The sequence below is a fragment of the Ranitomeya variabilis genome, chromosome 6 (assembly GCF_051348905.1).
Source record: "Ranitomeya variabilis isolate aRanVar5 chromosome 6, aRanVar5.hap1, whole genome shotgun sequence".
Taxonomy (NCBI): Eukaryota; Metazoa; Chordata; class Amphibia; order Anura; family Dendrobatidae; genus Ranitomeya; species Ranitomeya variabilis.
Window position 1 is genome coordinate 254,358,696 of NC_135237.1, and position 27,877 is coordinate 254,386,572.

Consider the following 27,877-nt stretch of genomic DNA (forward strand, 5'->3'; position numbering starts at 1 on the left):
TGGTCGCACAAGAGTCCCACTAATTCTTTAATTCTTTAATTCTTTGCAACTACAATACCATACGGTATATTGCCATCAATCAGAAGGGTCTGTCATAACTCATATAAAGCCTAAGGCTGGAATGCAACAGCCATTTTAGGGTGATTTTAGAATAGTGGGAATATGCAAGATATCAGCCACAGAATTAGCAAGGGAAAGACCTAAAACATTGGAAAAATGTTCCAGACAATAAAGTGCTGCATAACTGCAGCACTGAAACAGGTGAGAGGCTAAGTTTTGGAATAATAGAAAGATATAGTTAGTAAGGGAAGAGAGACATGGGGATTGTGCCAGCAGCAGTATCAGACTTAGTGTGATGAATCGGTGAAAAGGTGTAGCGGATATCTGTCTTATTGCATTTGAATTTTAATTAATCATTTTTTCTTCATAGGTAATTCACTAGAAAGCGAAAGCAAGACAGCACAATGTTTTTTGCAGAAAATGTATCTGAAATCACTGTCAGATAGGGTACTTGCTTATAATTAAGAAAGAAGCGTGCTACATAGTCAGGATAACTGAATAAAATAATGAAATGCTTTACTGAAAAGACATGAACAAACAATAACATGTCATAATAACAACATTTAAAAAAGCAACACAGCTATGATAATAAAAATCCACTTTGTGTGTCCATATTAGGACTAACACTCTACCTCCAATGTCCACTACTAGGTAACCCACTGAACAATTTAAAATATTAGCCACAGTATATATGCATAATACCTATATATTTTTAAGGTAAATCTATCAACACAGCAACCTACAATGAAGCCATGATAAATATATATGAATGCATTAAAGCTTTAAAGGAAAAACACCCATTATGAGTAAAATAAGTCTTGAATATGTCACCAAATCAAATATAATCAATAATGCCAAAACACAACCAAATGGTGCATATAGAGGGTTAAAAAATCTATTAGCAAAAGGAAGAAATACACATGGAATATAAGACATGAGCATGCTCTTCAAGTCTATAGGCCTCAGTAACTTTGAGGTAATATGAATCACAAATATATGGAATGAAGCAGTGGAGCCTAGGAACAATGACCAAATATGATGCAGGAGTGGAGACCCACTTGTCGCAAGCCATTGTACTAGCACCAGCCCCTCGAGCTGTAGTACTACTAATCACAGGCCATAATTGAATAAACCCATATGCAGCCTAGATTAGTGGAACTTTCATAAGTGTATAAAAAGAGAAAAAGGGAAGCAAATGCCATAACATAACAAAGTTTATTGAAGCATACTAGGAAGAGACAATTTAAGCAGGGACTTAAATGCAAGAAAAAAGGACCACTTTTATAAGGAGTACACCGCATGTAGTTCCCCAAAAGTTACAAGAAAATCACCTTAAATAAATAAACTCAGGCTTAACTCAGTAGCAAGCTTAACACTAGGATATATCAATGCATTTATAAGGCTGTGAAGGTTTCACAGACTAAAAGGATGGTCTACTTAGATAACTTACTGTACATATCAGGGGTGAGCCTGAGACAAGTTCCACCCAGTAAGGGGATTGGAGCCTGGAAAGAGTTAATATAAACTGCACAGTATACAATCTTACATAAAGTCAATTATCATCATATTAGGCAACGTATTCCAATAGTGCCCTATACCTAGCTGCTTTATATAAAAAAGTGTAATAAATAGTACCACATAGCTTAATTTAGATCTAAAGTATAACAAGTAAAAATATATATAGGATAGGTGAGTCACCTTAGATCAAGCATATATGTTGTAGCAGTAAGAAAGGCAAACAATAAGATAGTAATACAAGAGGTGCAGCAAAGGTGGATTAACCTTAGAGTGGCAGAGGAACCCTGACACGCATTTCGTGTTTAGCTTCTTCTTAGGGGTGCATGTGTCTAGAGGTACTGATATGTGGTTCTTATATACGGTGTTTTAATCAGTGGTGGTTGCGGCTTGGATGTGGCGCTTCTACCGGCGGACGGGCATGATGTTACCGCTGATCAGCGTCATGTGACGCTAGTCCACACCCCCATTCAATGCAACTGAGATGCGTCTCCATGGCAACTCCAGACAGGAAACCGTCAGGAGAGCTTACAGCCGTGGGTGCTCACAGTTTGTGATTCAGCTACATAATGCGCATGATAGCTGCATAGTTTTAGAAAGAGACTGGGCACTTTAGATTAACTGCATATCAAAACCAGCAGGTATAACTAGCAATGGATATAAGGAGTTGTGTGTAATATGCACTATAGGTGTGTTGTAATAATAATTAAGAGCTGTCAAAGAAATAGTTTAAATAAGCTAGGGGATTAATTAAGAAGGATTTCAGGAATTCTATGTCTGATCCATAGTTTGTTGATGTGTTAAAATTCATTAATATAAGTTAAAGTGATAATTTGCTGATTTATTTGCAAAGTGGCTGTGGTGCATACTGTAAAGGTGCATGGAAGATTAGTGCTTGTATTGATTTGTAAAGAATAAGAAGAGTAATGATAATAAGTGAATAATAGAGACCATCCATAGTGCAAAGAGCACATTAGAATTCCAGGGTACCAGCAGACAGAAAGCCACACCGACCAAAGGTAAGTACACATTGCATTAAACATAGATCACTAAAAAAATAAGAAAGAAAAAAGTTAATTAAGAACAAGATAAAAGAAACCAACAATTCATAACATTAGATATATTACACTATCTAAAGGAAAGGGGGAAAACTTAAAACTTCATTTAAACTGTGAGGTTGGACCGACCCAATCTTGGAACTCCAACGAGCCTCCAGTTGAGCAAGATTTTTCCTCCAATAGCCGCCATGCTGATCAATTATATACCTTATCAATCCCAGTGACCATCAATGGATTGCATCACAATCATGGACAATTTTAAAGTGTCTGGGCACTGGGTTCAAAAGTGATATGTCCTCAGTATCACAGGCATTTTGAATGTCCTGATAATGTTCCCTAACTGTTCTTTAAGGGTCTGGATGCAAGGCCTACATAAATTTTAGGACATGGGCATACTGTGTAACACACAATGCCAATCGTATTACTTGTGAAATGTTGGATGATGGTAAAAAATTTTTACTATTGCTGGATTCGAATGTGGAAGCACAGGACATGTTGGGGTAAGCAATACAATTCTTGCAGGGAAAAAATCCCCACTTGTGTCCTTTGGAACCGAAGGCTTTCTCCTGGCTAGGTCCAGGGTAGTAACTGTGGACAAGTTGATCCTTCTTAAGGTTGGAAGACCTCCTGTAGGTGATTAATGGTTAGTCATACAGATATTTCATCAAAGTTTGATACATTTTTTATAGTGGCCAGTATTTTTTCAGTGCAATTCTCATTTCAGTCCACTTGCTACTGTATGTTGAAATGAATCTTACCTTTTGATCATTCACGGGTTTTTCTTGTGGTTGTAACAAATTGGTTTGTTTGGTTTAGGAGGCTTTAATCAGGCCCCTCTTGATACTCCTTTTTGAGTACCCACATTCTTCAAATTTTGCATTGAGGGTATCTGCCTGCTCAAAAAAGGCTTGATCATTAGAACAAATTATTTTGGCTCTAAGGAATTGCCCAGTGGGTATTTCATTAATAAATGGATGTGATGAAGACGCGTGAAGATGGGAATTCACAGCAGAGTCTTTTCAAAATATATTGGTTTCTTGGAGTCCTTCTTTTCCTCCTGAAATTTGAATTTAGATTGTGAGCCCCATCAGTGACAGCGATGATAGTGTGTGCAAACTGTAAAGTGCTGTGGAATATGCTAGCGCTATATAAAAATTAAAAAAAGATTATTATAATGACCTGAAAATCAATCATTGTTTGGCTATATTCACAGGTTAATTTGATGTTCAAGGTATTATTATTCAAAATTTCCAGAAAAGTGAGAAGATCCTGTTCTGTACCCTGCCAGATCATAAGGATGTTATCTATATAGTAGACCCAGAACAGGACCTTCCCAATAAATGTTATTGGCCTGGAAAAGAAAATGTATCTCTCCCACGTCCACACCAATGAATTTGCATATGAGGGGGCAAAAGTCACCCCCATTTCTTTACCTTGTTTCTGCAAATAAATACTTTCCTTAAAAGTAAAAAAAAAATTGTGTTACAATTAGTGATAAGCGAATATATTCGTTAATCGAGTAATTTTTAGTGCTCGGAGATTTAGTTTTTCTTGCACATGTGGGGGTTGCCTGGTTGCTAGGGAATTCCCACATGTACTAATGCTGGCTAAAAGATGTAAATCATTCAGCTGAGGCAAGAAAAACTAAATCTTCACGCACTAAAAAATACTCGGAGGACCCCCGAGCATGCTCGAGAAATCTCGAGTAACGAGTATATTCGCTCATCACTAGGTACAATGCAAATTTGAGGATCAGGAGGAAATTATTCAAATCAGTATTGTAATCAGTCATTGTTAAGAAGGTTTTTACTGCTTGGATTCCATCATGATGGTGGATGGATGTATACAATGACTCTACGTCTAAAGTAACAAGCCACATGTCATTGCCCATAGGCATTCCTTCCACTTTTTTCAACACATCTCCAGTATCTTTGAGAGGGTAGGTTGTATACCAGTAGTTTAAGATAGAAGTCTACCTGAAAAGTCAGAGAGGGATTATAAGTTAAACTTTTATAACATGTCTCATCCCTCAATTGCCTGAAAGCTTTTTTCATACATTTTAGTCGGCCATATCACCACATTTTCTCCTTTATCTGCTGGTCTTATCACAATCTCTCTTAGATTTTTTAGTTCCCCTAATGCAGTTTTCTGATCAAATGTGAAGTTGTCATCAGTTCTTTGTTTGAGATCTGTTCAAAATCTCTTGTTACCAGTTTCACGAACATTTCAACATTGGGGTACAGATTTAAAGGGGGAAATTTGGGGGAGATAGGCAGTATAAACTTACCTGTGCTGGTGGATTTTTCCTGTTCACCACCTAACTCCTCTAGTGTGGAGAATAGATGGCTTGCAATACTTTCTCAGTCCAATTTTCTCCCGTATGAGGTTTCTCATGCAATTTTTTAAGCACTAGCTGGCTTGTGAATAAGCTGGAGGTCCTTTACAGCTAGAAAATAATTAAAGGGGAAACTGGTGAGAAGGTGAGCCCCAAACTTAATACCTCTAACTGAGGTTGTGTAAGTTCAATCTCCGAAAGTATTACCACCTGGAGTTTTGACTTTTAGGGATTATCAGTTCAATTACCACATCTTCTATAATTATCCCCTTTCTTCCTATTGTTTTAACTTAAGTTGTACATCCATTTTGCTGTCTCATCGTCACCTTCCCTTGATGATAAGGATCAAAAAGAAAATGATCTGGTGGTACTAGATTCACTGCTGTGAGTGGATTTCCATCTATAAATGGTACCACTAATGAAGTCATGAAGATCGTTTTGAAATTTCTTTGTTTTAGTTTCTTTTACTTCTTTTTCCCAGACTTGGAATTGAGTGTTGATGTCTTCATTCAAGGCATCTACCTCTGATATAGATAAGTTCTCTAGTAGTTTTAAACGAGTGCTCTCAATGTCAACATTCAATTTGTCCAGAATTTTTTTATTATTAGCAATCAAAAATTCCATTAGGGATTTTGAACGTGTTACATGATTCCTCCCACCTTGTCCTAAACTAAATGTCTTCAACTGGGAATGACAGCATAGTTCATACACGTAACCCTCTAGGGATCAGTCCTTTAGCTAAATAGTTCTCGAAAGATGCTTTATTCCCCATGTACATATTCTTTTTTAAATAAATATTTCAAGGAATTTGTTAAATCTATTTTTTGCCCACTTTTCCTTGAACTATTTTGCATAGTGTCCCCACTAAAAACAGTATCCATACAGGTTAGCCAGGTTTGGTCTCTGGCTTTTATATGCACTGAGCCAAAAAGAACTGTAAAGTAAGTACAGAAATTAGCAAGATAAAGCCATATGCAGCCTAGATTAGTTGTACTTCCATAAGGGTATAAACCAAAAACAAGAGAAAAAGGGAAGCAAATGCCATAAACTAACAAAGTTTATTGAAACATACTAGAAAGTTAAAATTTAAGCAGGGACATAAATGCAAAAAAATCGAATCCAACAGTGTGATCTATGTTTAATGCAATGTTTACTTACCTTTGGTGTGTCTTTCTGTCTGCTGGTACCCCGGGATTCTCATGTGATATTTGCACTATTAGTTGGCCATTCTTTTGCTTCCTCAGTTCGCTGCACTCTGGAGTGGTGGAGTTGGGACTTCAAGGACTGACATCTTGCCCTAATATGAAAGGAGATGGACATATTGTACAGTGGGTACGGAAAGTATTCATACCTGTTAAGTGTTGAGTTCCTGCCGCTGCACAGGGGGAATCTCAAACCATGTCCACTGCGGTCTCCCATTCTCCTCCAGCCACAGTGGAACCTGCTCAGCGGAGACATCGGTCCCAGCATCTGGCTCAAGCTGATACTGTGCAAATGGTTACTGCTGCCTTTCCAGGCTCTGCCTTTGTAGCGAGCATTGATCAGCAGCAAGCAGGCCTTTCTGGGACTAAGTCCTGCTTTTCCCATACTGAGCATGCCCACGGGACGACCTCCCATTGGAAGTCGGGGGTCACATGCTCAGGTCCTGTTGTGGCTCCTATTGGACCATCAGGAAGGTCCTGGAGCACTACTGCTATTAAAGGTTTGCATGGACTCTCTGCCATGTGCTAGTGTAAACTTATTTACTTGTGTGTGTAGATGAATGCCTGTCGATGGATGAACGCTCCGAATCATTCCCATCCCTAGTGTTATTGCCTGCTCGCGAATGGTGGAAGCTACCTAGCACCAGACAGTGCTACTCTGCACATCCAGCACACAAATCAGCGTCTCTCAGCAGCGACTGCCAGTGCGGCGCCGTGTGCTTAGTGCGCTTTCCGGGCCCTGGTTAGGGTGGTTAGTGGCGTCCACCAGAGCGGCGTTGTACGCACTCTTGTGGGATAAATTATTATTATTATTATTAGTTCAGTTCTACCCCTGACACCACAGTAACGGTGTCAAGCGTAAGAGATCTAGAGGAACTCTTTCCCCATTTCTTGGGACAGAGTTCTGTGACCCTTTACTTGTGCTCTCTATGCGGTATCACGGCCCTGTGATGTAACAGGGTTCACTTCCTTCATACCCGGTGAAGCTAACCCGTGTGTGTATTCACATTATACCGCCATCTAGTCCGCCATTACCGAGCAGCAGGTGTCCTTTCTGCACGGTGGAGCCCAGACTGCGAACACACCTCATAGCCTCTCTAAATATTATTTGTTGCGTTCCGCCAGTCCTAACACATACCACTTTAAATTTTTCACTTTTTGCTTAACCCCTTTCTGTCATTGGGCGTACTATCCCGTCGGTGGTCATACGGGCCCACCCCACCTCGACGGGATAGTAGGCCCAATGGGGGGAGCGCAGCCGATCGCGGCTGGGTGTCAGCTGATTATCGCAGCTGACATCCGGCACTATGTGCCAGGAGCGGTCACGGACCGCCCCCGGCACATTAACCCCTTCCCGACCCATGACGCCACATAGGCGTCATGAAAACCCGTGCCAATCCGACCCATGACGCCTATGTGGCGTCATGGAATGATCGCGTCCCTGCAGATCGGGTGAAAGGGTTAACTCCTATTTTACCCGATCTGCAGGGAGAGGGGGAGTGGTGCTTCAGCCCAGGGGGGGTGGCTTCACCCCCCGTGGCTACGATCGCTCTGATTGGCTGTTGAAAGTGAAACTGCCAATCAGAGCGATTTGTAATATTTCACCTAAAAAACAGGTGAAATATTACAATCCAGCCATGGCCGATGCTGCAATATCATCGGCCATGGCTGGAAAACCTGAAGTGACCACCCCCCACCCCACCGATCGCCCCCCCACCGCTCCGTTATGGGGTCCGGTCCCCTCCGTCCTGTGCTCCGCTGCCCCATGCTCCTGCCCGCTCCCCCGTCCTGCTGTCCGCTCCCCCCGTCCTCCGATCACCCCCCCTGTGCTCAGATCCACCCCCCCACCACCCCTTCATACTTACCGATCCTCCCGGTGTCCGGCCGTCTCCTCGCTGGGCGCCGCCATCTTCCAAAATGGCGGGCGCATGCTCAGTACGCCCGCCGGCCGGCAGATTCCTTGCAGGTACATTTTGATCGCTGTGGTAGGTTCTACCACAGCGATCAAAATAAAAAAAATAATAAATAAACCCCCCCCTTTATCACCCCCATAGATAGGGACAATAATAAAATAAAGAAAATATATATTTTTTTTTTTCCCACTGTGGTTAGGGTTAGAACTAGGGTTAGGGTTAGAACTAGGGTTAGGGTTACGGGTAGGGTTAGGGTTATGGCATGTGCGGATTTGGCAGCGGATCCGCAGCGGATCGGCCGCGGATCCGCAGCGGATCGGCCGCGGATCCGCAGCGGATCGGCCGCGGATCCGCAGCGGATTGGCCGCTGCGAATTCGTAGCAGTTTTCCATCAGGTTTACAGTACCGTGTACACCTATGGAAAACCAAATCCGCTGTGCCCATGGTGCGGAAAATTCCGTGCAGAAACGCTGCGTTGTATTTTCCACAGCATGTCAATTCTTTGTGCGGATTCCGCAGCGTTTTACACCTGTTCCTCAATAGGAATCCGCAGGTGAAATCCGCACAAAAAAACACTGGAAATCTGCTGTAAATCCGCAGGTAAAACGCAGTGCCTTTTACTTGCAGATTTTTCAAAAGTCGTGCGGAAAAATCTCACACGAATCCGCTACGTGGGCACATACCCTTAGGGTTAGGGTTGGAATTAGGGCTAGGGTTGGAATTAGGGTTACGGGTGTGTTGGGGTTAGGGTTGTGGTTAGGGGTGTGTTGGGGTTAGGGTTGGGATTAGGGTTATGGCTACAGTTGGGATTAGGATTAGGGGTGTGTTGGGGTTAGTGTTGAAGTTAGAAATGAGGGGTTTCCACTGTTAGGGCACATCAGGGGTCTCCAAACGCAACATGGCGCCACCATTGATTCCAGCCAATCTTGCATTCAAAAAGTCAAATGGTGCTCCCTCCCTTCCAAGCCCCGACGTGTGCCCAAAAAGTGGTTTACCCCCACATTTGGGGTACCAGCGTACTCAGGACAAACTGGGCAACAACTGTTGGGGTCCAATTTCTCCTGTTACCCTTGCAAAAATAAAAAATTACTTGCTAAGACATAATTTTTGAGGAAAGAAGAATTATTTTTTATTTTCACGGCTCTGCGTTGTAAACTTCTGTGAAGCACTTGGAGGTTGAACGTGCTCATCACACATCTAGATAAGTTCCTTGGGGGGTCTAGTTTCCAAAATGGGGTCACTTGTGGGGTGTTTCTACTGTTTAGGCACATCAGGGGCTCTGCAAATGCAACGTGACGCCCGCAGACCATTCCATCAAAGTCTGCATTTCAAATGTCACTACTTCCCTTCCGAGCCCTGACGTGCGCCCAAACAGTGGTTTACCCCCACATATGGGGTATCACTGTACTCACAACAAACTGGGCAACAAACATTGGGGCCCAATTTCTCCTGTTACCCTTGTGAAAATAAAAAATTGCTTGCTAAAACATCTTTTTTGAGGAAAGAAAAATGATTTTTTATTTTCACGGCTCTGCGTTGTAAACTTCTGTGAAGCACTTGGGGGTTGAATGTGCTCATCACACATCTAGATAAGTTCCTTGGGGGGTCTAGTTTCCAAAATGGGGTCACTTGTGGGGTGTTTCTACTGTTTAGGCACATCAGGGGCTCTGCAAATGCAACGTGACGCCCGCAGACCATTCCATCAAAGTCTGCATTTCAAATGTCACTACTTCCCTTCCGAGCCCTGACGTGCGCCCAAACAGTGGTTTACCCCCACATATGGGGTATCACTGTACTCACAACAAACTGGGCAACAAACATTGGGGCCCAATTTCTCCTGTTACCCTTGTGAAAATAAAAAATTGCTTGCTAAAACATCTTTTTTGAGGAAAGAAAAATGATTTTTTATTTTCACGGCTCTGCGTTGTAAACTTATGTGAAGCACTTGGGGGTTGAATGTGCTCATCACACATCTAGATAAGTTCCTTGGGGGGTCTAGTTTCCAAAATGGGGTCACTTGTGGGGTGTTTCTACTGTTTAGGCACATCAGGGGCTCTGCAAATGCAACGTGACGCCCGCAGACCATTCCATCAAAGTCTGCATTTCAAATGTCACTACTTCCCTTCCGAGCCCTGACGTGCGCCCAAACAGTGGTTTACCCCCACATATGGGGTATCACTGTACTCACAACAAACTGGGCAACAAACATTGGGGCCCAATTTCTCCTGTTACCCTTGTGAAAATAAAAAATTGCTTGCTAAAACATCTTTTTTGAGGAAAGAAAAATGATTTTTTATTTTCACGGCTCTGTGTTGTAAACTTCTGTGAAGCACTTGGGGGTTGAATGTGCTCATCACACATCTAGATAAGTTCCTTGGGGGGTCTAGTTTCCAAAATGGGGTCACTTGTGGGGTGTTTCTACTGTTTAGGCACATCAGGGGCTCTGCAAATGCAACGTGACGCCAGCAGACCATTCCATCAAAGTCTGCATTCCAAAACGTCACTACTTCCCTTCCGAGCCCCGGCATGTGCCCAAACAGTGGTTTACCCCCACATATGGGGTATCAGCGTACTCAGGAGAAACAGGACAACAACTTTTGCGGTCCAATTTCTCCTGTTACCCTTGCAAAAATAAAAAATTCTGGGCTAAAAAAATATTTTTGAGGAAAGGAAACACATTTATTATTTTCACGGCTCTGCGTTATAAACTTCTGTGAAGCACTTGGGGGTTCAAAGTGCTCACCACACATCTAGATAAGTTCCTTGGGGGGTCTAGTTTCCAAAATGGAGTCACTTGTGGGGAGTTCCTACTGTTTAGGCACATCAGGGGCTCTGCAAATGCAACGTGACGCCCGCAGAGCATTCCATCAAAGTCTGCATTCCAAAACGTCACTACTTCCCTTCCGAGCCCCGGCATGTGCCCAAACAGTGGTTTACCCCCACATATGGGGTATCACCGTACTCAGGAGAAACTGGACAACAACTTTTGGGGTCCAATTTCTCCTGTTACCCTTGCAAAAATAAAAAATTCTGGGCTAAAAAAATATTTTTGAGGAAAGGAAACACATTTATTATTTTCACGGCTCTGCGTTATAAACTTCTGCGAAGCACTTGGGGATTCAAAGTGCTCACCACACATCTAGATAAGTTCCTTGCGGGGTCTAGTTTCCAAAATGGGGTCACTTGTGGGGTGTTTCTACTGTTTAGGCACATCAGGGGCTCTGCAAATGCAATGTGACGCCCGCAGACCATTCCATCAAAGTCTGCATTTCAAATGTCACTACTTCCCTTCCGAGCCCTGACGTGCGCCCAAACAGTGGTTTACCCCCACATATGGGGTATCATCGTACTCAGGACAAACTGGACAACAACATTTGGGGTCCAATTTCTCCTATTACCCTTGGAAAATTAAAAAATCCTGGGCTAAAACTCATTTTTGAGGAAAGAAAAATTATTTTTTTATTTTCACGGCTCTGCGTTATAAACTTCTGTGAAGCACCTGGGGGTTATAAGTGCTCACTATGCATCTAGATAAGTTCCTTGGGGGGTCTAGTTTCCAAAATGGGGTCACGTGTAGGGGAGCTCCAATGTTTAGGCACACAGGGGCTCTCCAAACGCGACATGGTGTTCGCTAACGATTGGAGCTAATTTTCCATTCAAAAAGTCAAATGGCACGCCTCCCCTTCCGAGCCTTGCCGTGCACCCAAACAGTGGTTTACCCCCACATATGAGGTATCAACATACTCAGCAGAAATTGCCCAACAAATTTTAGGATCCATTTTATCCTGTTGCCCATGTGAAAATGAAAAAATTGAGGCTAAAAGAAATTTTGTGTGAAAAAAAAGTACTTTTTAATTTTTACGGATCAATTTGTGAAGCACCTGAGAGTTTAAAGTGCTCACTATGCTTCTAGATAAGTTCCTTGGGGGGTCTACTTTCCAAAATGGGGTCACTTGTGGGAGCGCTCCAATGTTTAGGCACACGGGGGCTCTCCAAACGTGACATGGTCTCTGCTAGCGATGGAGATCATTTTTCATTCAAAAAGTCAAATGGCGCTCCTTCCCTTCCGAGCCTTACCATGTGCCCAAACAGTGGTTTACCCCCACATGTGAGGTATCAGTGTACTCAGGAGAAATTGTCCAACAAATTTTAGGATCCATTTTATCCTGTTGCCCATGTGAAAATGAAAAAATTGAGGCTAAAATAATTTTTTTGTGAAAAAAAAGTACTGTTTAATTTTTACGGATCAATTTGTGAAGCACCTGGGGGTTTAAAGTGCTCACTATGCTTCTAGATAAGTTCCTTGGGGGGTCTAGTTTCCAAAATGGGGTCACTTGTGGGGGAGCTCCAATGTTTAGGCACACGGGGGCTCTCCAAACGCGACATGGTGTCCGCTAAAGATTGGAGCCAATTTTTCATTCAAAAAGTCAAATGGCGCTCCTTTCCTTCCAAGCCCTGCCGTATGCCCAAACAGTGGTTTACCCCCACATATGAGGTATCAGCGTACTCAGGACAAATTGGACAACATCGTTCGTGGTCCAGTTTTTCCTTTTACCCTTGGGAAAATAAAAAAATTGTTGCTAAAAGATCATTTTTGTGACTAAAAAGTTAAATGTTCATTTTTTCCTTCCATGTTGCTTCTGCTGCTGTGAAACACCTGAAGGGTTAATAAACTTCTTGAATGTGGTTTTGAGCACCTTGAGGGGTGCAGTTTTTAGAATGTTGTCACTTTGGGGTATTTTCAGCCATATAGAACCCTCAAACTGACTTCAAATGTGAGGTGGTCCCTAAAAAAAATGGTTTTGTAAATTTTGTTGTAAAAATGAGAAATCACTGGTCAAATTTTAACCCTTATAACTTCCTAGCAAAAAAAAAAATTGTTTCCAAAATTGTGCTGATGTAAAGTAGACATGTGGGAAATGTTATTTATTAACTATTTTGTGTCACATAACTCTCTGGTTTAACAGAATAAAAATTCAAAATGTGAAAATTGCAAAATTTTCAAAATTTTCGCCAAATTTCCGTTTTTTTCACAAATAAACTCAGAAATTATCGACCTAAATTTACCACTAACATGAAGCCCAATATGTCACGAAAAAACAATCTTAGAATCGCTGGGATCCGTTGAAGCGTTCCTGAGTTATTACCTCATAAAGGGACACTGGTCAGAATTGCAAAAAACGGCAAGGTCATTAAGGCCAAAATAGGCTGGGTCATGAAGGGGTTAACCCCCGACACACCGCAATCAAACATGATCGCGGTGTGCCGGCGGTACAGGGAAGCATCGCGCAGGGAGGGGGCTCCCTGCGTGCTTCCCTGAGACCCCCGGAGCAACGTTGCAGCGTTGCTGCGAGGGTCTCTTACCTCCTCCTCGCTGCAGGTGCCCGGATCCAAGATGGCCGTTGCATCTGGGTCCTGCAGGGAGGGCGGTAGCTTACCGAGTGCCTGCTCAGAGCAGGCGCTGGTTAGCCTACAGTGCTGTAAGTCAGATCGGTGATCTGACAGAGTGCTGTGCAAACTGTCAGATCACCGATCTGTGATGTCCCTCCCTGGGACAAAGTAAAAAAGTAAGAAAAAAAATTTCCACATCAGTAAAAAAAATAAATAAAAATTCCTAAATAAAGAAAAAAAAAATATTCCCATAAATACATTTCTTTATCGAAATAAAAAAAAATAAAACAATAAAAGTACACATATTTAGTATTGCCGCGTCCGTAACGACCCCACCTATAAAACTATATCACTAGTTAACCCCTTCAGTGAACACCGTAGGAAAAAAAAAAAACGAGGCAAAAAAAAAAGCTTTATTATCATACCGCCGAACAAAAAGTGGAATAACACGCGATCAAAAAGACAAATATAAATAACCATGGCACCGCTGAAAACATCATCTTGTCCCGCAAAAAACGAGCTGCAATACAGCGTCATCAAAGAAAAAATAAAAAAGTTATAGTCCTCAGAATAAAGCGATGCCAAAATAATTATTTATTCTATAAAATAGTTTTTATCGTATAAAAGCGCCAAAACATAAAAAAAGATATAAATGAGGTATCGCTGTAATCGTACTGACCCGAAGAATAAAACTGCTTTATCAATTTTACCAAATGTGGAACGGTATAAACGCCTCCCCCAAAAGAAATTCATGAATAGCTGGTTTTTGGTCATTCTGCATCACAAAAATCGGAATAAAAAGCGATCAAAAACTGTCACGTTTCCGAAAATGTTACCAATAAAAACTTCAACTCGTCCCGCAAAAAACAAGACCTCACATGACTCTGTGGACTAAAATATGGAAAAATTATAGGTCTCAAAATGTGGAGACGCAAAAACTTTTTTGCTATAAAAAGCGTCTTTTAGTGTGTGACGGCTGCCAATCATAAAAATCCGCTATAAAAAATGCTATAAAAGTAAATCAAACCCTCCTTCATCACCCCATTAGTTAGGGAAAAAGAATAAAATTAAAAAAATGTATTTATTTCCATTTTCCCATTAGGGTTAGGGCTAGGGTTAGGGCTAGGGCTAGGGTTAGGGCTAGGGTTAGGGTTAGGGTCACGGCTAGGGTTAGGGCTAGGGTTAGGGCTAGGGTTAGGGTTAGGGCTGGGGTTAGGGTTGGGGCTAGGGTTGGAGCTAAAGTTAGGGTTAGGGTTGGGGCTAAAGTTAGGGTTAGGGTTGGAGCTAAAGTTAGGGTTAGGGTTTGGATTACATTTACGGTTGGGATTAGGGTTGGGATTAGAGTTAGGGGTGTGTCAGGGTTAGGGGTGTGGTTAGGGTTACCATTGGGATTAGGGTTAGGGGTGTGTTTGGATTAGGGTTTCAGTTAGAATTGGGGAGTTTCCACTGTTTAGGCATATCAGGGGCTCTCCAAACGCGACATGGCGTCCAATCTCAATTCCAGCCAATTCTGCATTGAAAAAGTAAAACAGTGCTCCTTCCCTTCCGAGCTTTAACGTGCGCCCAAACAGGGGTTTACCCCAACATATGGGGCATCAGTGTACTCGAGACAAATTGGACAACAACTTTTGGGGTCCAAGTTCTCTTGTTACCCTTGGGAAAATATAAATTTGGGGGGCTAAATATCATTTTTGTGGGAAAAAAAAGATTGTTTATTTTCACGGCTCTGCGTTGTAAACTGTAGTGAAACACCTGGGGGTTTAAAGTTCTCACAACACATCTAGATAAGTTCCATGGGAGGTCTAGTTTCCAATATGGGGTCACTTTTGGGGGTTTCTACTGTTTGGGTACATCAGGGGCTCTGCAAATGCAACGTGATGCCTGCAGACCAATCCATCTAAGTCTGCATTCCAAATGGCGCTCCTTGCCTTCCGAGTTCTGCTATGCGCCCAAACAGTGGTTCCCTCCCACATATGGGGTATTAGCATACTCAGGACAATTTGGCCAACAACTTTTGGGGTCCAAATTCTCCTTTTACCCTTGGGAAAATACAAAACTGGGGGCTAAAAAAATCATTTTTGTGGAAAAAAAGATTTTTTATTTTCACGGCTCTGCGTTATAAACTGTAGTGAAACACTTGGAGGTTCAAAGTTCTCACAACACATCTAGATAAGTTCCTTGGGGAGTCTAGTTTCCAATATCGGGTCACTTGTGGGGGGTTTCTACTGTTTGGGTACATCAGGGGCTCTGCAAATGCAACATGATGCCTGCAGACCAATCCATCTAAGTCTGCATTCCAAATGGCGCTCCTTCCCTTCCGAGCTCTGCAATGCGCCCAAACAGTGGTTCCCTCCCACATATGGGGTATCAGCATACTCAGGACAAATTGGCCAACAACTTTTGGGGTCCAATTTCTCCTGTTACCCTTGGGAAAATACAAAACTGGGGGATAAAAAATCATTTTTGTGGAAAAAAAGATTTTTTATTTTCACGGCTCTGCGTTATAAACTGTAGTGAAACACTTGGGGGTTCAAAGTTCTCACAACACATCTAGATAAGTTCCTTGGGAGGTCTAGTTTCCAATATGGGGTCACTTGTGGGGGGTTTCTACTGTTTAAGTACATCAGGGGCTCTGCAAATGCAACATGACACCTGCAAACCAATCCATATAAGTCTGCATTCCAAATGGCACTCCTTCCCTCCCGAGCTCTGCCATGCACCCAAACAGTGGTTCCCCCCCAACATATGGGGTATCAGCGTACTCAGGACAAATTGGACAACAACTTTTAGGGTCCAATTTATCCTGTTACCCTTGTGAAAATACAAAACTGGGGGCTAAAAAATCATTTTTGTGAAGAAAAAAAAAAAGAATTTTTATTTTCACGGCTCTGCGTTATAACCTGTAGTGAAACACTTGAGGGATCAAAGATCTCAAAACACATCTAGATAAGTTCCTTAGGGGTCTACTTTCCAAAATGGTGTCACTTGTGGGGGGTTTAATGTTTAGGCACATCAGGGGCTCTCCAAACGCGACATGGCGTCCCATCTTAATTCCAGTCAATTTTGCATTGAAAAGTCAAATGGCGCTCCTTCCCTTCTGAGCTCTGCCATGCGCCCAAACAGTTGTTTACCACCACATATGGGGTATCGGCGTACTCAGGACAAATTGCACAACAACATCTGTTGTCTAATTTCTTCTCTTACCCTTGGGAAAATAAAAAATTGGGGGTAAAAAGATAATTTTTGTGAAAAAATATGATTTTTTATTTTTACGGCTCTGCATTATAAACTTCTGTGAAGCACTTGGTGGGTCAAAGTGCTCACCACACATCTAGATAAGTTCCTTAGGGGGTCTACTTTCCAAAATGGTGTCACTTGTGGGGGGGTTTAATGTTTAGGCACATCAGGAGCTCTCCAAACGCGACATGGCGTCCCATCTTAATTCCAGTCAATTTTGCATTGAAAAGTCAAATGGCACTCCTTCCCTTCCAAGCTCTGCCATGCGCCCAAACAGTTGTTTACCCCCACATATGGGGTATCGGCGTACTCAGGACAAATTGCACAACTTTTGTGGTCTAATTTCTTTTCTTATCCCTGGGAAAATAAAAAATTGGGGGCGAAAAGATAATTTTTGTGAAAAAATATGATTTTTTATTTTTACGGCTCTGCATTATAAACTTCTGCGAAGCACTTGGTGGGTCAAAGTGCTCACCACACATCTAGATAAGTTCCTTAAGGGGTCTACTTTCCAAAATGGTGTCACTTGTGGGGGGTTTCCATGTTTAGGCACATCAGGGGCTCTACAAACGCAACATGGCGTTCCATCTCAATTCCAGTCAATTTTGCATTGAAAAGTCAAATGGCGCTCCTTCTCTTCCGAGCTCTGCGGTGCACCCAAACATTGGTTTACCCCCACATATGGGGTATCGGCGTACTCAGGACAAATTGTACAACAACTTTTGGGGTCCATTTTCTCCTGTTACCCTTGGTAAAATAAAACAAATTGGAGCTGAAATAAATTTTGTGTAAAAAAAATTTAAATGTTAATTTTTATTTAAACATTCCAAAAATTCCTGTGAAACACCTGAAGGGTTAATAAATTTCTTGAATGTGGTTTTGAGCACCTTGAGGGGTGCAGTTTTTAGAATGGTGTCACACTTGAGTATTTTCTATCATATAGACCCCTCAAAATGACTTCAAATGAGATGTGGTCCCTAAAAAAAAATGGTGTTGTAAAAATGAGAAATTGCTGGTCAATTTTTAACCCTTATAACTCCCTAACAAAAAAAAAATTGGTTCCTAAATTGTGCTAATGTAAAGTAGACATGTGGGAAATGTTACCTATTAAGTATTTTGTGTGACATATCTCTGTGATTTAAGGGCATAAAAATTCAAAGTTGGAAAATTGCGAAATTTTCAAAATTTTTGCCAAATTTCCGTTTTTTTCACAAATAAACGCAGGTAATATCAAAGAAATTTTACCACTATCATGAAGTACAATATGTCACGAGAAAACTTTGTCAGAATCACCAGGATCTGTTGAAGCATTCCAGAGTTATAACCTCATAAAGGGACTGTGGTCAGAATTGTAAAAATTGGCCAGGTCATTAACGTGCAAACCACCCTTGGGGGTGAAGGGGTTAATTGCAGCCATTTGGTAAATTCAAAAAAGTTCATTTTTTCTCATTAATGTACTCTATGCACCCTAGTTTTACTTTTTCATTAAATTTTTAATGAACTTTTTTGAATTTGCCAAATGACTGCAAGAAACAAAAAGTGAAAAATGCAAAGGGGTATGAATACTTACCGTACTGAACATTTACAAACTGGAACATTGTGTATGTTTTTCTAACTTTACTATTTATACATTTTCTTTATTTTCCACCATGATCTAAGTCTTTCTTATAGCCTTATAGCTATAGCCTTATAGCTATAAGGTGCTCTTGTGTGTTCGAAACACGTATAGTTTACACAGGCACTCTCCTTCCGGTATATCCGGTTTTTGTATGTCTTATAGCCTATTTCTGTTTTAAATGAATACTATTAAAGTTAAGTGATTTTATCTCTTGGAGCTAGATTCCCTTTTTTCCACATGTGCAAGGAATTAGGAATACAGAGCGAGGCAGGCAACCTCAATTTGTAGGAGGCATCATTAATTCGAGCCAGAATCTCAAAATGACCAATGTATAGAGGACCCAGCTTGTAAGAAGGCATCTTGAGTCTGATATACTTGGAAGGGAGCCAGACTTTATCACCAGGACAATAAGGAGGGGAATCCAGATGCCATTTGTCAGCATATCTCTTCATCTTATCTCTCGCGTTAACTAGGGCTCTCCTGGTCTCTTCCTGTATCTTAAGGTACCGTTACACTAAACAATTTACCAACGATCACGACCAGCGATACGACCTGGCCGTGATCGTTGGTAAGTCGTTGTGTGGTCGCTGGAGAGCTGTCTCTGTGACAGCTCTCCAGCGACCAACGATGCCGAAGTCCCCGGGTAACCAGGGTAAACATCGGGTTACTAAGCGCAGGGCCGCGCTTAGTAACCCGATGTTTACCCTGGTTACCATTGTAAATGTAAAAAAAAAAAAACACTACATACTTACATTCCGGTGTCTGTCACGTCCCTCACCGTCAGCTTCCCGCACTGACTGTGTCAGTGCCGGCCGTAAAGCACAGCGGTGAAGTCACCGATGTGCTCTGCTTTTACTTTACGGCCGGCGCTCACAGTCAGTGCGGGAAGCTGACGGTGAGGGACGTGACAGACATCAGAAGGTGAGTATGTAGTGTTTTTTTTTTTTTACATTTACAATGGTAACCAGGGTAAACATCGGGTTACTAAGCGCGGCCCTGCGCTTAGTAACCCGATGTTCACCCTGGTTACAAGCGAACACATCGCTGGATCGGTGTCACACACACCGATCCAGCGATGACAGCGGGTGATCCAGCGACAAAATAAAGTTCTGGACTTCTAGCTCCGACCAGCGATGTCACAGCGGGATCCTGATCGCTGCTGCGTGTCAAACACAACGAGATCGCTATCCAGGATGCTGCAAGTCACGGATCGCTGTCATTCTCGTTGGCAAAGTTGCTCAGTGTGATGGTACCTTTAGTAAATTCCATGGACAGAGAGTCGGCTGCAGGCATGCCCGAAACTGGACAAACCGGTAGTGGAATATTAGGCAGTTGTCCAGTAACAATGAAAAATGGAGACTTGCTGGAAGACTCGCTGGAATGATTGTTGTAGGCAAACTCTGCCCATGGAAGGAGACTAACCCAATTGTTCTGAAGGGCATTGGAAAAAAGTTGAAGGTAAGAAGTCAGGATCTGGTTGGTACGTTCCACCTGGCCATTAGTCTGCGGGTGATCGGCAGAGGAGAAGTCCAATGTCACATTCATAAGCTTACAGAAGGCCTTCCAGAATCGAGAAGTCAATTGTACTTCTCTGTCGGAGATGATGTGTTGCGGGAACCCAATGGATTCTGAAGATATGACTATTAAAGGTTTTGGCCAATTCAGGTGAAGAGGGTAAACCAGGCAGAGGAACAAAGTGAGCCATCTTGAAAAACCGGTCCACAACCACTAGAACAACTGTGCACCTCGAGGAGCGAGGAAGATTGGTGACAAAGTCCATACCTATATGTTGCCACAGAGCTGACAGAATCGGAAGATGAAGCAGAGGTCCCGATGGTAGTTGTCTCAGAATCTTGCTCTTGAAGGAGGAAGGACAAGAAGAGACGAAATCCTTTATGTCTTGATGGAGAGAAGACCACCAATAGTGGTGAGAGATGAGGGAAAGAGTCTTTCTAATGCCAACGTGACCGGCAAACTTAGAGGAATGGCCCCAGAGTAACACCCTCGCTCTGTCATCTTCGGTGACAAATGTCTTACGTGGGGGTAAGGCAGCAATACTGAAGGGAACCACAGAGATAATCTAGGAAGGATCAATGATGTGAAATGGATCTTCTTCAGCGTCATCCGATTGGAGAGACCTTGACAGAGCATCTGCCTTGATGTTCTTGTTGCCTGGCTAGAAGTGAAGCTCAAAGTTGAAGCGAGAAAAGAACAGGGACCATCTAGCTTGATGGGGGTTTAACCTTTGCGCCGACTGGTTATACATGAGATTCTTGTGGTTGGAGAAAATTATTGAAGGGATTAACCGCCCCCTTGAGCAGATACCTCCACTCCTCTAGAGCCAACTTAACGGCCAATAGTTATTTTTCACTGATGGAGTAATTACACTTGGCAATAGAGAACGCTTTAGAGAAAAAGCAGCAGGTGACTAGGTGACCAGACAGAGACTTCTGAGAAAGCACCACCCCAGCTCTCATAGATAAAGCATCCACCTTGAGAATGAATGGTCTGCTCGCTTCAGGGCGGTGAAACACAGGAGCGGTTGCAAACGCCTGTTTCAGGGACAAAAAGGCGTCCTTAGCCTCTGAAGACCAAACATTGGGATTGGCTCATTTGCGAATTAGTGCCGAGATTGGCATAGTCAATGAGGAGAAATGAGGTACAGTATAAACTGACAGTAATAGTTTGCAAAACGAAGGAATCGTTGAATGGCTCTAACCCCGTGAAGTAGCGGCAAGTTGAGGATGGCGGAAATTTTCTGAGGATCCATCCTTAGTCCCACGCTGGAGATGATGTATCCCAAAAATGGCAAGGACTTCTGCTCGAAAATACATTTTTCAAACATGCCAGAGAGACGGTTCTCCCTTAAACGTTGCAACACTTGGTGAACATTTTGTCTATGGGAAGATAGATCCAGAGAGAAGACGAGGATGTCATCCAAATATACCACAACACAGGAGTACAAGAGGTCATGAAATATGTAATTGACGAACTCCTGGAAAACCATGGGAGCATTGCAGAGGACAAAGGGCATGACCAGATACTCGTAGTGTCCATCCCGTGTATTGAATGTGGTTTTCCACTCATCCCCAAGCAGATACGGATCACATTATAGGCTCCACGAAGATCAAGTTTGGTGAAGATCCATGCTCCCCTCAAACGATCAAAGAACTCCGGGATAAGCGGCAGGGGATACTTGTTCTTTACCATGATGTAATTCAGACCCCAGTGGTCAATACAGAGATGCAGAGAGCCTTCCTTCTTTTTGACAAAAAAGAATCCAGACCCGGTGGGTGAAGAGGATTTTTAAATATAGCCCCTGGCCAAATTCTCCTGGACGTAGTCAGACATAGCCTGAGACTCTGCTGGAGAAAGCGGGTATGTTCTACGCCTAGGAGGAATGGAACCAGGAATGAGCTCAAACGGGCAGTTATACAGTCGATGTGGAGGAAGACTCTTTACCTCCTTCTTGCTGAAGACATCTGTGAAGTACCAATAGCCGGTAATCCCGTGGGAGCGGAAATGGGCCAAGATGTATGAACCGGTCGAGCCGACAGCAGGCACTACTCTTGGCAGGGCAGGCCCCAATGAAGTATGTCCCCTGAGCACCAATCAAGGATTGGCTCATGTGCCCTTAACCATGGAAGTCCGAGAAGAAGAGTGTGGACAAATTTGAGAGAACATAGAAAGCTATCCTTTACCGATGCAGGAGACACACTTGTAAATCCACTTCTTTGGTAACTTTCGTGACAGATTCCGTTAAAGGTTTTTCATTCACTGAGCAATCACTAGAGGGTTCTCTAAGGTCCTGATAGGAATTTGGTACTTCTCAACCTGTTCTTGCCTAATGAAGTTACCTGCCACGCCCGAATCCACATAATCATCCAAAGAGTAGTGTTTTGAACTACAGAAAGTAGAACTGACAAAGTTAGGGGTAGTGAGGAATCACATACACCTAAGGAGTCCTCCCTTACCTGTCCTAAGTGGAGGAGTTTCCCGGACGCTCATGACAGGAACGTAGTAAATGCAAAGCACTACCACATAGACCCTGTGCGATTCTCTCCTTGCGTCGCTGCTCCGCCATTTTAAGCCGATCCACTTGCATGGACTCCGGGGCAGCGGTGGATGGACAACCATATCTCCTCTCACGAATGGCCTCACGAGAACACTCCTGGAACCGCAGGTCGATACGTGTGAAGAGAGAAACTAAATCCTCCAGCAATTCTGGAGTATCCCGACCTGCGAGCTCATCCTAGATTTGACCCGATAGACCCCACCAAAACTTCCAGCCCAAGTCAGAAACGAATGTGCGGAAACATATGGTGTACTGGCCTACAGTGAATGAGCCTTGATGGAGGTTAAAGAGAGGCTCAGTGGTAGAGGTGAAATGACCCAGCTCGTCAAACATCCTATGAAAGGTCTCCAAAAATATAGACAACTATGATACCACAGGATCATCACGGTCCCGCAACGGATTTACCCAAGCTAAAGCCTCCCCCTCTAGGTGAGAGACAACAAATGCCACCTTAGCCCTATCGTTGGGGTATTGCTGAGGTAGTAGTTCAAAGTGGAGATGGCACTGGTTCAAAAACTCCTGCAAAGTTTTATCACCATTGTACCTGGGTGGCTCCCCTAAGTGAGGCGGGGTTGGGGCACTGATGCAGAATCTTGGGGACCAACCGGATCCGAGGACATGGCTGCGGACTGAAGACTATCCAACCAATCATTCACAGAGGCCATGTAACTTAACATTCGGGACTGTGTGTCACGCTGTAACATGAGTTCCTGCTGGAGACGCACATGCTGCTATGCGTTAACCTAATCAGAGGACTGCAAAGAAGACAGGCAAGAATCCATAGACTTCATGAAGGACGTGATACGATTCTGATTTTCGCGCAAGAATGCTAACTCCTTTTGAGCCAGTAGGGAGGTACCAGTGCGATCCATGGCCTGATGACACTGTCACAGTTCCTGGAGTGGACCCAATGGATCACGGAACTAACTGACCTATGAGAGCTGGCCAGAGGGAACCGACCACTATACAAGGAGCATTAGGGGCAGGCCCAAGGGGAAAGTATACTGCCATAGCTGACACCAGAGGGCCAGCTCGAAGGAGACGGGGAGGACCAAAAAGAACTCTGGGATTAGAGTGAGGCCAATCGCACACTGGGGAGTGCACCAGGACCAGGACAGAGCAGAGCAGACACAGAGAGGAGTTTCAGGACCAGGACTGGACAGAGTGCACAGAGGGAGATGCGCTGGGACCAAGAGAGGGCAGAGCACACACAGAGAGGCACAGGACCAGGACTGGGCTTAGCACACACAGGGAGATGTGCCATGACCAGGGCAGGGCAGAGCACACACAGGAAGGTGTTGGACCAGGACTGGGCAGAGCAGAGCAGAACGCACAAGACAAGTGCATCAAGATCAGAATACAAGGGATGTCCGAAGCGATACCAACAGGCAACGAACGGACAAGCAAATGATCATCAGGTACTCACCCCGAGCAGGAAGCAGCCTGAAGCACTCGGTGGTGGCTGCCATGACAGGGCAGAGCTTCCGGGTCCCGACCCTCCTGTGGGATGAAGCATAAGGAGAGCATGCGGCCGGGACCCAATGCATCTGGGTGGGCAGCGAACCCTCCAAGGACCCTGAAGTGCCGAGGAGATGCAGCATGGGACCTGCACAGAGCAGCGGCAAGGAGTAGCAGCACCCAGGTAAGAATCGGGACCGGGTGGCCATAACATTTAGGTTATGCAACAAATGGATCCTTTTCAAATGGGGTAAAACGGATGGCTATTTAACAAATCTGTTTTCCAGAGACTTCAATGTTACAAAAACAAATCCATTTGAAGCTATTTTTTTAAGCAGACAAAACTGTTGTGTCTGCACAACTGTTTATTAACGGATTTGTGGTCCATCTGTTTGAACGGATGACTACTGAATATGTGAACTTAGCCTTAGGATATTTCAGTGTTATAAATATCTTTTCAGGGCATTTGGAGGACCTATAATATGTCAAACCTTCATTACAATTCAATAGATTTGATCATATTTAGCTATTAGGATCAGCTAATTTACTTTTTGTGTCTATAGCCATCATTAGGCTAGCCATGCAAAATTCACAGAAAATTCAAATAATATACACTATAGTATTAATATCAGGTACCGACTTGGCAGTATTAGGAAAAGGATTAACTTTTTTGCCCCTATACAAATTTTGATGCATTTACTGCAATCAAGGATCTGCATCTCTTTGCCATATACCTAATTTTTTAAAAATACCGTATTTTTCGGACTATAAAATGCACTTTTTCCCAAAAAAATTTGGGAGGAAAATGGGGTGGTGTCTTATAGTCCGAATGCAGGCTTACCGGGGGGCTGTGGCAGGGGTGTAGCAGCATCCCTTCCTCAGGGAAGCGGCAGAAGTGTGGTGATGCTGAAGCTCGGTGTTGGCGGTGAGCAGTGCGGAGTGCATCATTGGTTTCCCTGTGGCCATCTTCCTGAAGCCGTGGGCCGCTGGAGACGGCACGTGCGCAGATTGAGATCTCGGCGGCCATTTTCCTTAAGCTGAGGACCGCCGAGATCTCAATCTGTGCACGCGTGGCCTCATGAAAATGGCTGCCGAGAAACCAATGATGCACCTGGCTCTGCTCACCGTGGACACTGGGACACTGGGCCGCAGCATTGCCACATTTTTGCTACCGGCATCCTGAGAAAAGTACCCTGCTCCATGCAACATACACTGCTCTGTCTGTCTGCCAGCTTTGGACCCGCAGCATTGCACCACTGGTATACCCCAGGACTGCAGCATTGCCCCACTTTTGCCACACCGCCAGCTTCCTGAGGAAGGGACCATGCCTCCTGTGACCCTGCTGTACCACAACCGGCCCTCGGGTAAGATTCCTTAAATTCAGACAATAAGACGGACTCCTATCTTATAAAAACCTTTTTTTTTTGCTATTTTCCACCAACATTTGGTGTGCGTCTTATGGTCCAGTGCGTCTTATAGTCTAAAATAAAGGTACTTCCATGATGAGAATGCACATAATCTGTTCCCTACAGGCACGCAACAGGAGGCATTGCAAATCCTAAATGAACTAGCTAAAGAACACACCACAATTGAAGGAGGTAAGGTTCCCCCGAACATAGCCCACGCTCTAAAAAATGTCCCCCATTATCATCCTGCTTAAACATTGATATATTTGTCAAAATTGTCAGTGAAGAAGTCAGAAAGATTCCACGCTATATATCAAATGGGAATATGAACTATACAGAGAGGAAAAGCCTACAGTAGTTCAAAAAAACTACACGATACAGTAATTAAGCCTGCCGACAAAGGTTCTTTGGCCCTCACCAATGTACAAAACTGAAGCATACAGACAACTAAAAAATAGGCAATATTACAAAAATTGACTTTGAATCCCATCATATCATTACTTTCATTCTCACTGATATACTAAATAAAGCCACCAATGAGGAAACTATCACAACAGAACTGTCTACAGCACTTCAGATAAAAGAACCTACTATCCTGACATTCTGTCATACTTAAAGTGCATAAGCAATTTGTCTCTTCAGAGAAAAAGAGGACTTGAACTCTATAACACCACCTGTTAGAAATAGCTATCCTACAAGTTCCAATCAACCCTTTAACGAGTCTTGCAATATGACTTAGTATAAAAGCCAAATCAGTATCTCAATTCGCAAACATGGTGTTTCGGGCTGTTGGCCCTCATCAGTGCGAAGCATGAGAACTGATTTGGCTAAATGAGAAGCTCTGGACTGAGGTCTAAGGGGTAAGGTTTCTCCTTGTGGAGAGTGACATACCAGCTGTGGCTTGTCAAGGTAAGGAGGCTTATTCGCCGTGCATTTATCCTCTGGGAAATTTAATAAGCAAATTGCCTCTTCAGTGAAAAAGAGGACTTGAACTCTATAGTGCATAAAAATCGAGAAAATCCACCAGGCAGGCCGATTATCCCAGGCAATAACAACTTTTTCAAAAATGTTGGTAAATATATCGATTTCACGCTAAAACCTCTAGTCGAATGTCTCCCTTCATTCACCATTGAAACGGGTGACATTCTAAAGAAAATAGATGGCTAACATCTGGATAATGACACATTTCTTGTCACATGCGACGTCGAATCTCTATATACCAATATTCGGCACACAGATGGAATACATGCAACACAAGCCTTTTTAACAATGTGTGATCTTTCTTCTTCAATGATTGACTTTATTGTCCAGATCCTGGAATTCAGTTTAGCTCACAATTTTTTTTTTTAAGTGGTCCTTCTACGTACAGCGACAATTTATTCCTGGGGCTGTGGGAGAGGGACCTCTTCCTTTCAGATCACTGTCTGTTGATGGACCATGTCTATTTCTGGAGACGGTATATAGATGATATTTTCTTCATCTGGCAGGCAACATTCGAGTCCCTGGCCATCTTCATGTCCTGCCTTAATTATAATGACTTAAATATTCATATTACATATCATATTGTCTCTGTCCAAATATATATGGACCTAACTGTATGGTAAATGGATATGACCTTTAAACACAGCATATCCCCATGGCCTAAATGAAAATATCAGTTTTATTCCCTTTCTCTGACCACCCAGTCATCCAGCTAAGTATATTAATGCCATTGTAAAGGATATATTTTATTCCATTTTTTATATATGTGTTTAAATATTTCATTTTAACCCCTTAGTGGCAGAGCCAATTTGCAGCTTAATTAGCAGGCCAATTTTTACAATTCTGACCATTGTCACTTTATGAGGTTATAACTCTAGAACACTTTAACAGATCTCGCTGATTCTGAGAATATTTTCTCATGACTAGTGTTGAGCCTTCCGATACTGCAAATATTGGGTATCGACCGATATTCGCTGTATCGGAATTCCGATACCGAGTTCCGATATTTTTGTGATATCGGAAATTGGAATCGGAAGTTCCTATAAGTTCCCAGGCGTGTGCGGTGCGTATGGTTCCCAGGGTCTGGAGGATAGGAGACTCTCCTTCAGGCCCTGGGATCCATATTCATGTAAAAAATAAAGAATAAAAATAAAAAATATGGATATACTCACCCCTCCGACGGTCCCTGGACCTCAGAGGCGCAGCCTCCGTTCCTAAGAATGCAGTGAGTGTAGGACCTACGATGACGCCACTGTCTTGTGATTGGTCGCGTGACCGCTCATGTGATTGCGACGTCATCGAAGGTCCTTCACTCACTGTATTCTTAGGAACGGAGGCAGACTCTTGCACTGCTGAGGTCCAGGGTCCGTCGTAGGGGTGAGTATATCCATATTTTTTATTTGTATTCTTTATTTTTTACATGAGTATGGATCCCAGGGCCTGAAGGAGAGTTTCCTCTCCTTCAGACCCTGGGAACCATCCAGGATAGCTTCCGATATTTGTGTCCCATTGACTTGTATTGGTATCGGGTATCGGCGATATCCGATATTTTTTGGATATCGGCCAATCCAATCCGATACCGATACTTTTGAATATCAGAAGGTATCGCTCAACACTGCTCATGACTT